The sequence below is a fragment of the Micromys minutus genome (genome assembly GCF_963924665.1).
Source record: "Micromys minutus genome assembly, chromosome: X".
In the NCBI taxonomy this organism is placed as follows: Eukaryota; Metazoa; Chordata; class Mammalia; order Rodentia; family Muridae; genus Micromys; species Micromys minutus.
The window spans coordinates 79389628-79402414 of NC_137970.1; positions in this window are offsets into that span (position 1 = coordinate 79389628).

Sequence of the window (12787 nt, forward strand, 5' to 3'; positions counted from 1 at the left end):
TCACATTACATAACATTTTAAACTCACAGGAAGAGCATTAACTTATGCATTTGATATATTTTCTCCCATAGTATTCCATCATTACCTGCCCAAGAAAACATCAGGAATGGCTAGTCTTGTACATTTATTTCTCCATTTGGATTTCAGAAACTTTTGAAGTTCTTTGCTCCTTACCTTCTCTCCCCAAAGAACAAGCATGGCCCCACAAACAAAAGTGTTTGTAACAAAGAATTACATTAGATTTATAGATTAATTTGGAGGTAAATTTTGTTTTGATATTACTGAGTCTGATTGTTCCTAGTCATTATTCAGTGTATCTTTTATATGTTTTGGTAAAATTTTGTGAGATTTTTCCATCTAATGCATGCATATGTTCAAAAGTTTATTCCTGGGTATTTGTAATTTTGGTTGAACTTGTTAATGGGCCTTTTCTCAGCTGTATTTCCCAACAACTATTGCCCAAATATAGTGAAACTATTGATTTTTTAATATAATTTATTTTGTAAATGGCTGCATTACTGAAATCTCTTCACTAGCTCTAATTACATTTCTACTTGATTTATACCTATATTTTTAAAATCCTCATCATTTATCACTGATACTAGCATAATTTCTGTGCCTGACCTTAAATCACATGCCCGAAGATAGCCAAGGAAGCAAATACCCTTTAATATGACTTAGTTTTAAGTTAAATGGATCTTACTGTAAAATAGAAAAGGGTTGAAGACACAAAACCTTTTTTTCCTTAATTATAAATAGGATTTCTTAACTTGGCCCTACTGATATTGTGTCTGATTATATTTTCTTAAGGAAGAACGTCTTGTAAAACTTAGGACATTTAACTAGCTCTACTCAGTATGTGCCACTCCTGAGTCTATACTCAAATGACTTTGTCTTACTACAGAGTTACTTACTACCATGTTTACTGATGCTCTATTCACAAGTTAGGAAATTGAATTAGAATAGATATCCGTTGTCTTGGTTAAGGTTTCTATTGCTCTGAAGACACACTATATGACCATGGCAACTCATAAATAAAGACATTTAATTGGAGTTGGATTTCAATTCTGAGGTTTAGTCTATTGCCATGATGGGAATCATGGTGGCATGCAGGCAGATATAGTGCTGTAGAAGAAGCCAAGAGCTCTTTATCTGGATCATCAGGCAGCACAGAGAATGATACTGGGCCTGTCTTGAGCATTGGAAGCCTCCAAGCCCACCCCCAGTGACACACTTCCTCCAACAAGGCCACACCTTCTAATAGTGCTGCTCCCTATAAGCCTATGGGGGCCACTGTCATTCAGACCACCACATCCATCAACTGACACATGGGTAAGAAAAATGCCATATACATAATGGAATATGAGTTAGATAGAAAAAAAATAAAAGTATGAAACTTACAGAGAAATGAATAGTGTTGGGAAAATTATACTGAATGAGCTCACAGAGAGAGAGAGAGAGAGAGAGAGAGAGAGAGAGAGAGAGAGAGAGAGAGAGAGAGAGAGAGAGGGAGGGAGGGAGGGAGGGAAGGAGGAAGGGAGGGAGAGGCAGAGACACACAGAGAGAGACAGAGAGAGAGATAGAGAGAGTTGGGATGGGGTCTTGTTGGATGGGTCCAGAGAAATGTGATAGGGGAGAAATGGTGAGTGGCTATGCTCAAAATACATTGTATGTGTCTACAATTTTTTTAAAGATATACATTATTTTTAAGTCCTTTGCATAAAATGAAAAATGTGGTCAACCCTCACAGCCTAGGAGATAATAGTCTCTAGGGGAAGGAATACTATGGTTTAGCTAAACTGATATAGCATCACACTGCCTTCTAAATATTTGTTTATACCCATAGACAAATGTTACTCTCCACCTTAGTCAGCAAAGACAAAGCCTCATGGCTACACAAGGTATTTAGACTAAGTGACAGATGAATACTCAGCCCCAAACTAGACAGTAAAGCTCAAAGTACACTTCTAAAGTAGAGACAGAATAAAAAACTAAGAGCCAGAAAACAGAGAAAATGTTGCTAAATGATATCATCTATGCAAGTCACAGCCATTGCAATCATGAGCTCCCAACAGCTGTGGATTCTGTGCACTGGATCTACACAAGAACGGACCCATGAAGTGTCAGGAGTGGATGGAGCAGGCACTCAAGAGACCTTAACCCTTATTGCACAGCTATTTGTCCCTTGTAGATCCAGGGAGGAGAGGAGTCACTGTCTTTAGTTGTGTACCCATTGGTAACCCCAGTTTGTTCCAGTTAACAGTTCTAGTCCCACACAGATAATCCTGATTAAAGCAAATGGATCACAAAACCAAACCAGAAGTCATGAATCTGCAAAGGGGATTGGTAACTGGGAGCAAGGGTTGGTTATAACAAGGAGATGAGAAAGGCTGGGGAGAAAGTAATCAGAAGGCATTCTATGCAAGTGTGAAATTGTCACAGTACAAGCTAAGTCACAGGGAGGGTTGGTACCCTTGTGAGACTTTCCTTTTCAGAGGAAAAGGGGAGGAGGGAATGGGGAAAAGGGGTGTGAGCATGGGACTTGGAGGAGATGAACCGAGGCAAGAGCTGCGATTGGGATGTAAAAGGGAATGAGTAAATTAAAGGGAAAAAGTGACTGCCTTTTCACACAAGGTGTTAATAAATTGTTTCATGTTTTTAAAAAAAGGTAATACAAGAAAGCCAAAATCATTTTTTTTAAAACACCCAAATAGCAAATTCGAAATGGAGGGGGATGGGAAAGAAACAGACATAGAAAGCTGAACAAATGAAAACAGAAAGTGTGGTGGCATACATCTGAGTTCCCAGCACTGGGAGATGGAGGCAGGAGCATCAAGAGTTCAAGGCCCATCTCAGCTACATCGTGAATTCAAGGTCAGCCTTGGATACACGAGACTATTTGTTACCAAAAAAAAAAAAAAAAGGAAAGGAAAGAAAAGAAAAATGAATCGAAAACAAAATCACAGAGAACAAGAATTTTAAAAAAGTAACTACAAGCCAAGTATGGTAGCACACAGCTTTTATCCTAGCGCTGAAGCAGAATTATAAATTTCACTTCAGCTGCCCTGCAAACCAAGACCCTACTTCAAAAGCAAATAATAAAAAATGGAAATGTCAGATTTCAGCCCTAATATAACAATAATCACAGAACATGTTAAGTGATCTGCGTATACCAATCAAAGAGAGCCTGAGAGAGAGATTTAAAAGCCACAAATGACTATGTCTATAGTGTATAAGAAAATTCATTTCCAAAACAATTACATTGGCAGGCTAAGAATAAAAAGATGAGAAGATGTGTCCCATGCTACATTAATCAACAGACAGAAAGATTCAGTGTATTATTATTAGGTAAGTAGACTTCAGATTAGATGAAATTACCATAGAAAGAATGGAAGGTTACATAATAATTAAGGGTCAGTCCTGTAAGGCATCTAGCAGTTCTGTCAATGCACCAAATAATGGAGCTTCAAAATACAAAAGGTAGAAACTGGAAATACAGCAGGAGAAAATGTCCTACATGGATACTTCAGTACCTCTCTCTTACTAGCCCATAGAGCCAGTCAGAATATTAGCAAAGATACAAAAGAACTCAGCAACAACATTAACCACGAACATGCAATTGATGTTTATAAAACAAAGCAAAGCAAAGCAAAGCAAAAAAAAAAAAAAAACAAAAAACAAAACAAAACAAAAAACAAAAAAAAACTAACTTAGCCCCAGAATGCTAGACATTCTTTCCGTTGTCAAGGTGAAAACAACTCCCCCACCCCCCACACAGTGTTCTCTAACTGCAGCCCAGTCAAACTAGGCATATAGGTCAGGAATCTAGAAAGGAAACCATAAAAGGAGAAAAGAGATTTTATTGGAGAGGAAGAAGTTAGAGGAACAGATATAACAGGAAAGTAGAAAGAGGGCGTTTGGGCAGAGGAAGTGGACCATCAGGAGGGGGCAGGAGGGCAGGAGAGGACAGGGGAAAAGGAGGATTAACAAGAACGAAGTATGTTTGGAAAATGCTATAATGAAACTCTGTGCTTTGCATGCTAATTTTAAAAAAATGAATTAAACTTAAAACTAAAAGAAATCAATAACAAAAAGATAAGGAAAGTTCCCAAGCATTTGGAAAGCAAGCACACTTTCAATAATTGGTGGTTCCAAGAGGAAGAAGTTAAAAACATGTTGAACCGAATGAAAATTAAAACACACACCCTATGAAAATTCAGGGGAAACAAAGCAGCCTGGCCAACAAATTGGCAGTGTAAAATGTGGGTGTTAAAAGACAAGAAAGGCATAATCAATATAAGCTTCCAACTCAAGAAATGTCAAAACAAACCCAAGGCAAGCAAAAGAAATCACAGGGCAGAAATCAATGATGTTAAACACCAAAGCCATGGGAGGGGGTGGGGAGGCACCAGTGCTATAAACTTCTGATTGTTAAAATACATCAATAAAATTTAAAGCGGAAGGGATGACATCACCTCAGTGGGCACAAGTGCTCATTATATTACATAGGTCTAATGACCTGAGTGTACATCCCCAGACACCAAGTAAGAGACGACTGCATGGTGTGTCTCTGTAATTCTAGTACTCCTAAGTGACACGGCACAGGAAGAAGTGACCAGAAGCTTGCAGCATATGCAGCATTGCCTCCAGACAGGGTAGAAGTAAAGGCACTTGAAGTTGTGCTGTGACTTCTACACACACACTGTACCACACACGGCCTGTTATACACAGACATGTGCACATATACATCATACACCGATGTGCACACTCTGATGCACGTGGCTCATTTGAGTGTGCACACATAAGTAAACAAATGGACAAGTAATGAAAAATTTTAAATCTCACTGAACAGCACTTCCGTCTTTTGCAAAATCACATTATGCACCAATATCCAAACCCCTATACAAAAGTATTCATATAACAATACATTTTTTTTCTGGCTGAAGAAAGACATCCACAAACAAGATACATAGATGAGACATTAGCATTGGAAAAGATATTCAACATCATTAGCCATCAGGGAAGTTGCAAGTTAAAGGCACAATCTGGTATCATTATCTGCAAAGGAATCAAACTGAAAAAGATAACACCAAATTATAGTGACAATGCAGAGAGACTGCATCACGAACATATTGTTGGTGAGTATGCAAAATGGCACAGCTAACCTGGAAATAGTTTGGCAGTTTCTTAGAAAACTGAATATGCAACTACCATATGACCCAGCAATGTAATTGCTGGGCATTTGTCCCAGAGAAATAAAGGTTCACGTTTGAAAATATATAGAAGTATTCATAGAGGCTTTATTTGTAATAGCAAAAGGGTGATGTTATCATTTGAATGTGTCCCCCTCCAAATTTATATAGTAGAAAATTAATACCTGATACAAACCAAGTAGTGGCCCTTCAATATGTCATTAGATCCGTCCTTCTGAGTGGCTTGTTGCTATTTCTACTCAGGGTCCATTAAAACAAGATGAGCTCGATGCTCTTATGCCTGTCTCATGTCTAGTATTGTGACTTTTGCTCTGGGATATCACAGCATGAAAGTCTTTGTCAGATACAGGGCCCTAGATTTCTCCATTTTCGTAATTGAAGGAAAAGCTTTTGTTAGAAATTACCCAGTCTCATACAATGTTTAACAACGAGCAAACAGTTCAACTGCAATGTTTTTCCACGATGGAATACTATGCAGCAAAAAACCAACCAAAAAAACCCCAAAGACTTGATGTGCACAACAAACAGGGAATTATTATAGTAAGTTTAAAAAAAGTCATTCCCTAAGGATTATATACGATGTAGTTTAAGGTATATAATTTTATATGCTGTCAAAGACTAAAAACCATAACCATTCTGAAATGACAATCATTATAGAACAGGTTGGTGATTATTAGACTTAGTGAGTTGGAGTAGAAAAAAGTGGATGCCTCTATAAAAAGGCAAACTGAGAAAAATATTCCTGTAGGGGCAGAGATAAATATTTACAAAATGGTATTGCATACGTGTATGTAAGATGTCAGTACTGGACATGGCATTTTGGCAAGAATATACTACAGTGTTTTTCATGAGTAGTTTAGAAGCAGCATGTGTTGACATATACCTGTAATTCCAGCATTCAGGAGGCAACCTAGATTATATGTTGAGTTTTAGCTCAGCCTAACAAGGGCTATACAACAAGACCCTATCTAAAAAATAATTCATAAAATGTTAATTTTGGCAGATTATAGGTCTTACACGTTTACTTTCTGAAGTTTATTTTTAAAAGGCGAGTTTCAGTTTTAGGGAAAAAATCACAATCACAAGAAGCATCCCCTTAAAAGTATTTCTTATGTATAATATTTTATGACAAAGTGCTTCCACATTTACAGTATCCCTAAAATAAAGGTGTCTTTACTATGGTGGGACCAAGGAGAATTGCAGGGAGTGTACCCTAGCTTCTACCAGGCATCAGGTAACTACAGAGGACTATAAATCCAACTACATTTGCCTAGAAGACTCTAAATGAGTGTCTCCCCAAAGTCATTTAGGAGGAGAGGCTCATGCCTTCAAAAAGGCTGAGGCAGAGGAATTAGCATGAGTCCCAAACATTAGATGCTGCCTCAAAAAAAAATTGTCATTAATTCTGAAATTCAAGAGGGAAGATCTTCACTAACAAGGTCAGATAATGATGATAAGGGCTTTCTCTTTAGAGAGATGCTGAGTAAACAGCTTCATTTCAGCAAGATCTATGCCTAAAACTCAGAATATTTCTTTAGCTTGCAATAAATCCAGGGGGGCACACAGCACAGAATTCAAAGTGCCCCATGCCTTCTCTGCGAGAGAATGTCAGTTTCTAAGACTGTCTTAGGAGTGAGGGGCATAATTCCAAATGTCCCTCGGTTCACACTCTAACCTTACATCTGCTTTCTAGACAAACCAGCCATCACCATGTAAAGAACCACACACTGTTTTGCTCTCACCCAAAGGAAATGCAGTTTAGGACATGATACTGCTCATGGGACAATCCTACTGTCTGCAGAGCTGAGGACAGGACGGGAGAAAATGGCTGGGTCAGTATCTCAAAATGAGAACCAGCTGGAGTAAAAGGAAAGCCACCCTGTAGGTGAACTGCAAAGCAGCTCCTCCTAAATTAAACCTGTTCTTGACTCCAGACCCTAAAAGGGGTAAAAGAATGACAGGGGAAAATTATAGGCCTCAATGAAACTTCATAGTGAATATTTTGGATGGAAGCTAAAATAGAATCACTTCCTCTTGATTGAGACACACAGAAAGAGACAGAGAGAAAGAGAGAGACAGAAACATGGAGACAGAGACACAGAAAGAAACATTCAGGGTCCAAACAATTTGCCCATGCTATTGCTCAACAGCAAGGTCTTCACTTTCTAAATTACATGTTTTTAAAGGCCACAAAGACTGATTAATATAAAGTAAAATCATAGAACATGCAAGTCAGTGGTCTTTAGGATATTAAATGAAGGAATACCCTTCCAATAAAATAGAGACAATGCATGAAAATGTGCTGATTATGTCCAAAGAGCCCAAGTGAGAGAGTTTCCATAGAGCAAATGAATGTGAAAAATGGAGAAGGCATTCAAGAAATGGATGTTAGTTGTTAGCACTAAAGGAAAAAAGGTTTGCTCAAGAGGTCTAGCTTAGCATTGTACAACACTCTACGACTTGATCCCCAGGACTAAACACATTTCTCAAGATAGGTTTAAACAATAACTACACATAACTGAAGAGAATATTAAGTCACTGAACTGAACAAGAAAAACAGTAAAAGATTGTCAGAATACAGGGCGACTGGAAATGAGAGAGAAATGAAAAGATCAGAAAAAATGGCTACACAAACTTATATCCAGGGATCACAGGGAATATAAAAGAAATAAAACAGAATGGCTAAGACAATATCCGTGCCATTAATACATGTGTTACTTAGAACTAAAGAAAAGTGATTCTTCAGACTCAAAAGGCCACTAATTACAAGAAACCAACTTTCTTCCAACACACACACACATACATACACTCACATACACACCCACACACACATACACACTCACACACATGCACTAACACACACATACACTCACATACATACACTCACACACACACACACACACACATGATATACTGAAATGCTAGAAAATTAAGTATACTCTGAAACTTAATAGAGAGAAAAATGACTTATCTAATATGCAGAAAAATCAGACTGACAAGAAGTGTTTCATTATCATGAATAAATGTTGAAAGACAATACATAAAGCATCTCCAAGTGCTAGGGGAAAATCATTGCACATTTATAATCTTATCCCGGTTGAGTAAGAGTGGGATGTGCCTAAAAATCTGCTTTTATACAATAGCTATAAAAGGCAGTTTAAGTAATCAGGTCTAAAAATACTCCATTGAAACTAAGAGTTCCCATTATTTTACATGCTACCGAGGAAGGACAGAAAGAAAGAAAAAAGACACCAACCTGTCATACTTTTAGTTAACTTTTTTACTTGCTCATAAAGCTCTTTTCATTGATTTTTTTATCAGACGCATAGTCGCTAAATAAAAAGTCAGGCATGGTATCACATGCTTGTAATCTCAGAAATCTGGTGTTATAGGCAGGATGATCACAAGTTCAACACCAGTCTGGTTTGCATAGTGATACCTTGCTTCCAAAGAGCATAGGAGAAGAAAGAGGAGGAGAAAGAGAGGGAAGTGGGGGGGGGGTGAGGACAGGAGAGGAAAGAAAATGAGGGAAAAGAAAAATAAAACCAAAAAAGCATATGAAATCACATATAATCTAACTTTCATCTCAAAGTTCCTGGTACTGTCACAACAGCACTGTAGAAAATATTAATTTATTTATATTCTCTCTTCTCATCCTCCTTCCCCCTCTCTGTCTCTCCCTGTCTCCTCCTCTCATTTCTCATGTTTTGAAATAAGATGTCACTATGTAGCCCAGGTTGGCTTTGAACTTAAAATCCTCCTCCCCTTGTCTCCATTATGTTGGGATTAAAAATGTGTACCATCATGCCTGACTGAAGCACTTTCTCCTCCTCTTCCTTACAGAACTTCACAAGTTTTTATTATACACAGTTGCTACTAAGAGGAAAGTTTACATAAAGTATTTTAGATAGATTTTTAAAAGTGCTTGACTACAAAAGCCATTTATGCAATTGTACCCAGACATGTAAACTCATAGTGTTTTCCATTATAATAATTATACATGTATGCACGTATGCTGTTTAAATTATTTCACATTTTTCCAAAACAAAAGACAATTATCAAAACAAAAAAAAAACTAATGGAAAGGTAAACAAAATAGACATTACATTTAAAATATTACAAAACTATTCTTTAATCTAGAGGATGGAGTTATTTTGTCCAAATATCAAAGCTAAAGTTTCTGAGTTAGGTCCCTGTTATTGTTTTTCTTTCATTTTTGGTAACAATTTAAAAATAAATATTCTTACCAGTGCCAGTGAGGTCAGACCATTGGTCTGAATAAGCTGAGCATATAGACCAGTTGAGCAGAAAATGTAGATGATCATCTAGCCATCAAAACTGAGGCAAAACTCCCACTTAAAACCAAAAGCTTCTGTGTAGAATGAATCAAACTCCAAAAAATTGAGCAACTTATATGTATTTTGACTTCTCAGAGAGTATCTTCAGCACGAAACAGCATCTCTTTCTTTCTGTTTTCTTTTTTTTTTTTTTTTAAGGTCTGGAAATCACTTTGCTATATACTCTTTAACCAACTTTGCAAATAAAACTAGCATTCCTTTGTCTCCCATTTTATGATACTGATAATTAATCTGTTCAGCATATGCTCCACTCCCCACAATCGCTGCTTCCTAGGAGTCAATAAGCCATCCTCAGCATCTGGGAGCTTTTCACCCCAGCTGCCTACCATGCAAACGTTGATCCTAGAGATTTCCACATTGCCTGTGTGCACAAGGAGGATTAGGATGTCAAGACTACCACCTGGACAGCAGACAGTCTCAACTTATTTTCATTTCTGAGGTTAAAATATGAAGCTGTACATGCTTCTTAAAATTGAATGTTACAATCATGAGTTTTAGAGGGAGACAACAGCTCAAAAGGACCATGTTGAATGAGCTAGTTACTGGATGCTTACTTTAAAGTTATCTATACTTGCTATGACTTGATGCCATGTGGAATAAATCAGTCTCAGAGAAGGAGGTACAAGGAGCAGAATAAGAGTGCTTAGTACTGTATTTAATTTTATATCCCCAAATGTATTTCTCTCCTGGGGCTCAAGTGCTATGCTGCTATAAATTATATTAGATTTTTATAGCATGTAATTATATTCTTTTATATTTATAGATTCCCATTTACCGTCATGAAATACAGCTATCTATGATAAAATTACAAAAGCTGGTAGAAAAACTCAGCATTGTTAACCGTGATGTTGATCTTGTAGCAGAATTTTGGACATATTGTTTTTTGACAAGGTCTCACTCTGAAGCCCAGGCTGTCCTGGAACTTAATGATGTATTCCCAGGCTGCCCTTGAATTCATGGCAATTCTTCTTTCTCAGCCTCCAGAGTGCTGGGATCTAGGGTATGAAGCACTGTGACTGACTTTTGGAGTACAAGTGAACACTTTCAGATTTATGTGCTGTCATGAGTACCTGTATCTGTAATACATACTGCAAACGAAAAGATGCTGCCTGGGTAGCCATTAGAAGATGGCCTTGCAGCCATAGACTTCCTATTCTTTTGCAAATCAGTGAAATGTAATTTCATTAAATCGTGATTTTATTTACCTTTAAATTGTTTCTAATTGAGAAACTTGGGGTATAAAATCTTCTCCAAATCATTACTTTGGGGATTGAAAATTGACTTTTGTCACTAAAAATTGTGAACCAAAGATTATTTCCCTTCCATTTAATACAGATCTTAATGGTTATTCTGAAACTGACTTTACTCAACTAGTTTCTGATAAGGATGGTTTTAGAGCTACCATCATTATTAGGATTTGTCCATTCTCTCTATAATTACATTGTATTTTTGCTTCACTTATGTTTTTAAAAACTATACCATTGCGGACCTCCACTGGAACTCGTGTTTGTAAAAAAAACTATACCATTGAGGACCCACATTGGAACTCATGTCTATTACTCTCCTGGTAACAAGTTTTCTCTTTCATCAACACAAGTATCTGTTTCTTGCTAAATTGCATTAAATTTAAATCATATTTTATCTGATCTCAGGGTTGCATTGCTATTTTTTTGTTTGATATTTGTCTAGTACATCTTCTTCCAACTCATCACTTTTAGGTGTCATTTTTCAGACTTTTGTAAAGATCACAGTTAATTTTTTCAAAGTATTTAGAATGTAGTTAGGGATTGTGCTGGTTAAATAAAGTAACAGTGAAAGATTCCCCTCAAAGATCCAGACTTCACTAGCCCTACTTAGCTGGCTAGGTTTCCAGTAACATGAATTATTTCCATGGAAAGGAGGGGCTGATGTAATTACATTGTATGATCGTTTTTTAATTATAAAAATTAATACTAAAAATACCAAGACTGACATAAGTGGGCTTTTTTCTTCAATATTACTTTCTGTTTCTTATTTGCTAAGACTTACCTTTGATCCTTTCCGCATATTTGGGTTGGTAGGGTTTTCTTTACTTGATTAGTCTTTCCAAGTTTAGAAGTTATATATTCTAATTATATTACCTATGTTCTCCTAAATTCTTTTAATGGGAAATAGTTGCTCTTACGAGTTTCTAGCAAAGCCCGAAGACAATCCAAAGGTCCTACCACATTTTGATAAACAAGACAATGGCACACACTTTGATGTCCCTGTACAGGTCAGTATTTTCTTTAAAAGGGGAAAACAGGCCTGGGCTCTTTATCTCTGGCTATCAGTGGGACAACCTTTCTGTCTCCTTGAGTAGCCTTTTCCATGGCACTCGTTTCGTTTCTCCTCTTTCTGTGTCCACTAGGCCTGGCGACTCTAAGTAAATTACAGCTTTGCCTGTTGAGCCCAGTTTACAATTCTATCTCGGATGACTCAACAGAAGTCCACACAGTCAAAGGAAATAGTTAATGGTAAACGCTTTCTGCAGAAACCAACTACGCCTGGAGAGCTCATTGCAGCTCGCTTCGGAGGCTATTAGAAACAGGCAGATGTTCTCAGCCTGGCTATACAATCTAAATAGGGCTTCTTAAATTAGCTAAATTACTGGAGGGAAATGAAACAGCTCACGGAGTGTGAATACCTGCCAGACTCTGCTGGACCCAAATGCATGGGTGCATCTCTTTCTGCATTTCTAAATTTTGCCGGTTCCACTAGGTGAGAAATCAAAATATTTTTTAAATAAAATTCACTAAAGACTCTGCATAAATTACCTTATCTAATTCAATTTAATTTAAAGCGTTATGTGAAAGCTTTCCAAAAACTAATACTGGGTTATCCTGATGTTGTCAGTGAAGGATCAGCAAATCCAGGGTAATTATAGAACACTTTCAGCTGGGCAAGAAATTGAACATACATTAAATTTCAATTATAAAAATCATACCACACATTAACTACACTGTTGCTTACTGACTGTCACTTATTGACCTTAGGAACATTTTAGGTAGTAGGACCCAGATCTAGAATCAATAAATGATGATGAGACACTTCAGAAAACAACAGTCTGTCAATCAAACTCTTGAATCTCCTATAAACAGAGATTAATTATAAAGGGAAAATGTACTGAATCTAAAATTCCTTAATAACTCACAGAAGGAAATCCTGATCACAATTCTGTAGCTGGGGAAACTCGGT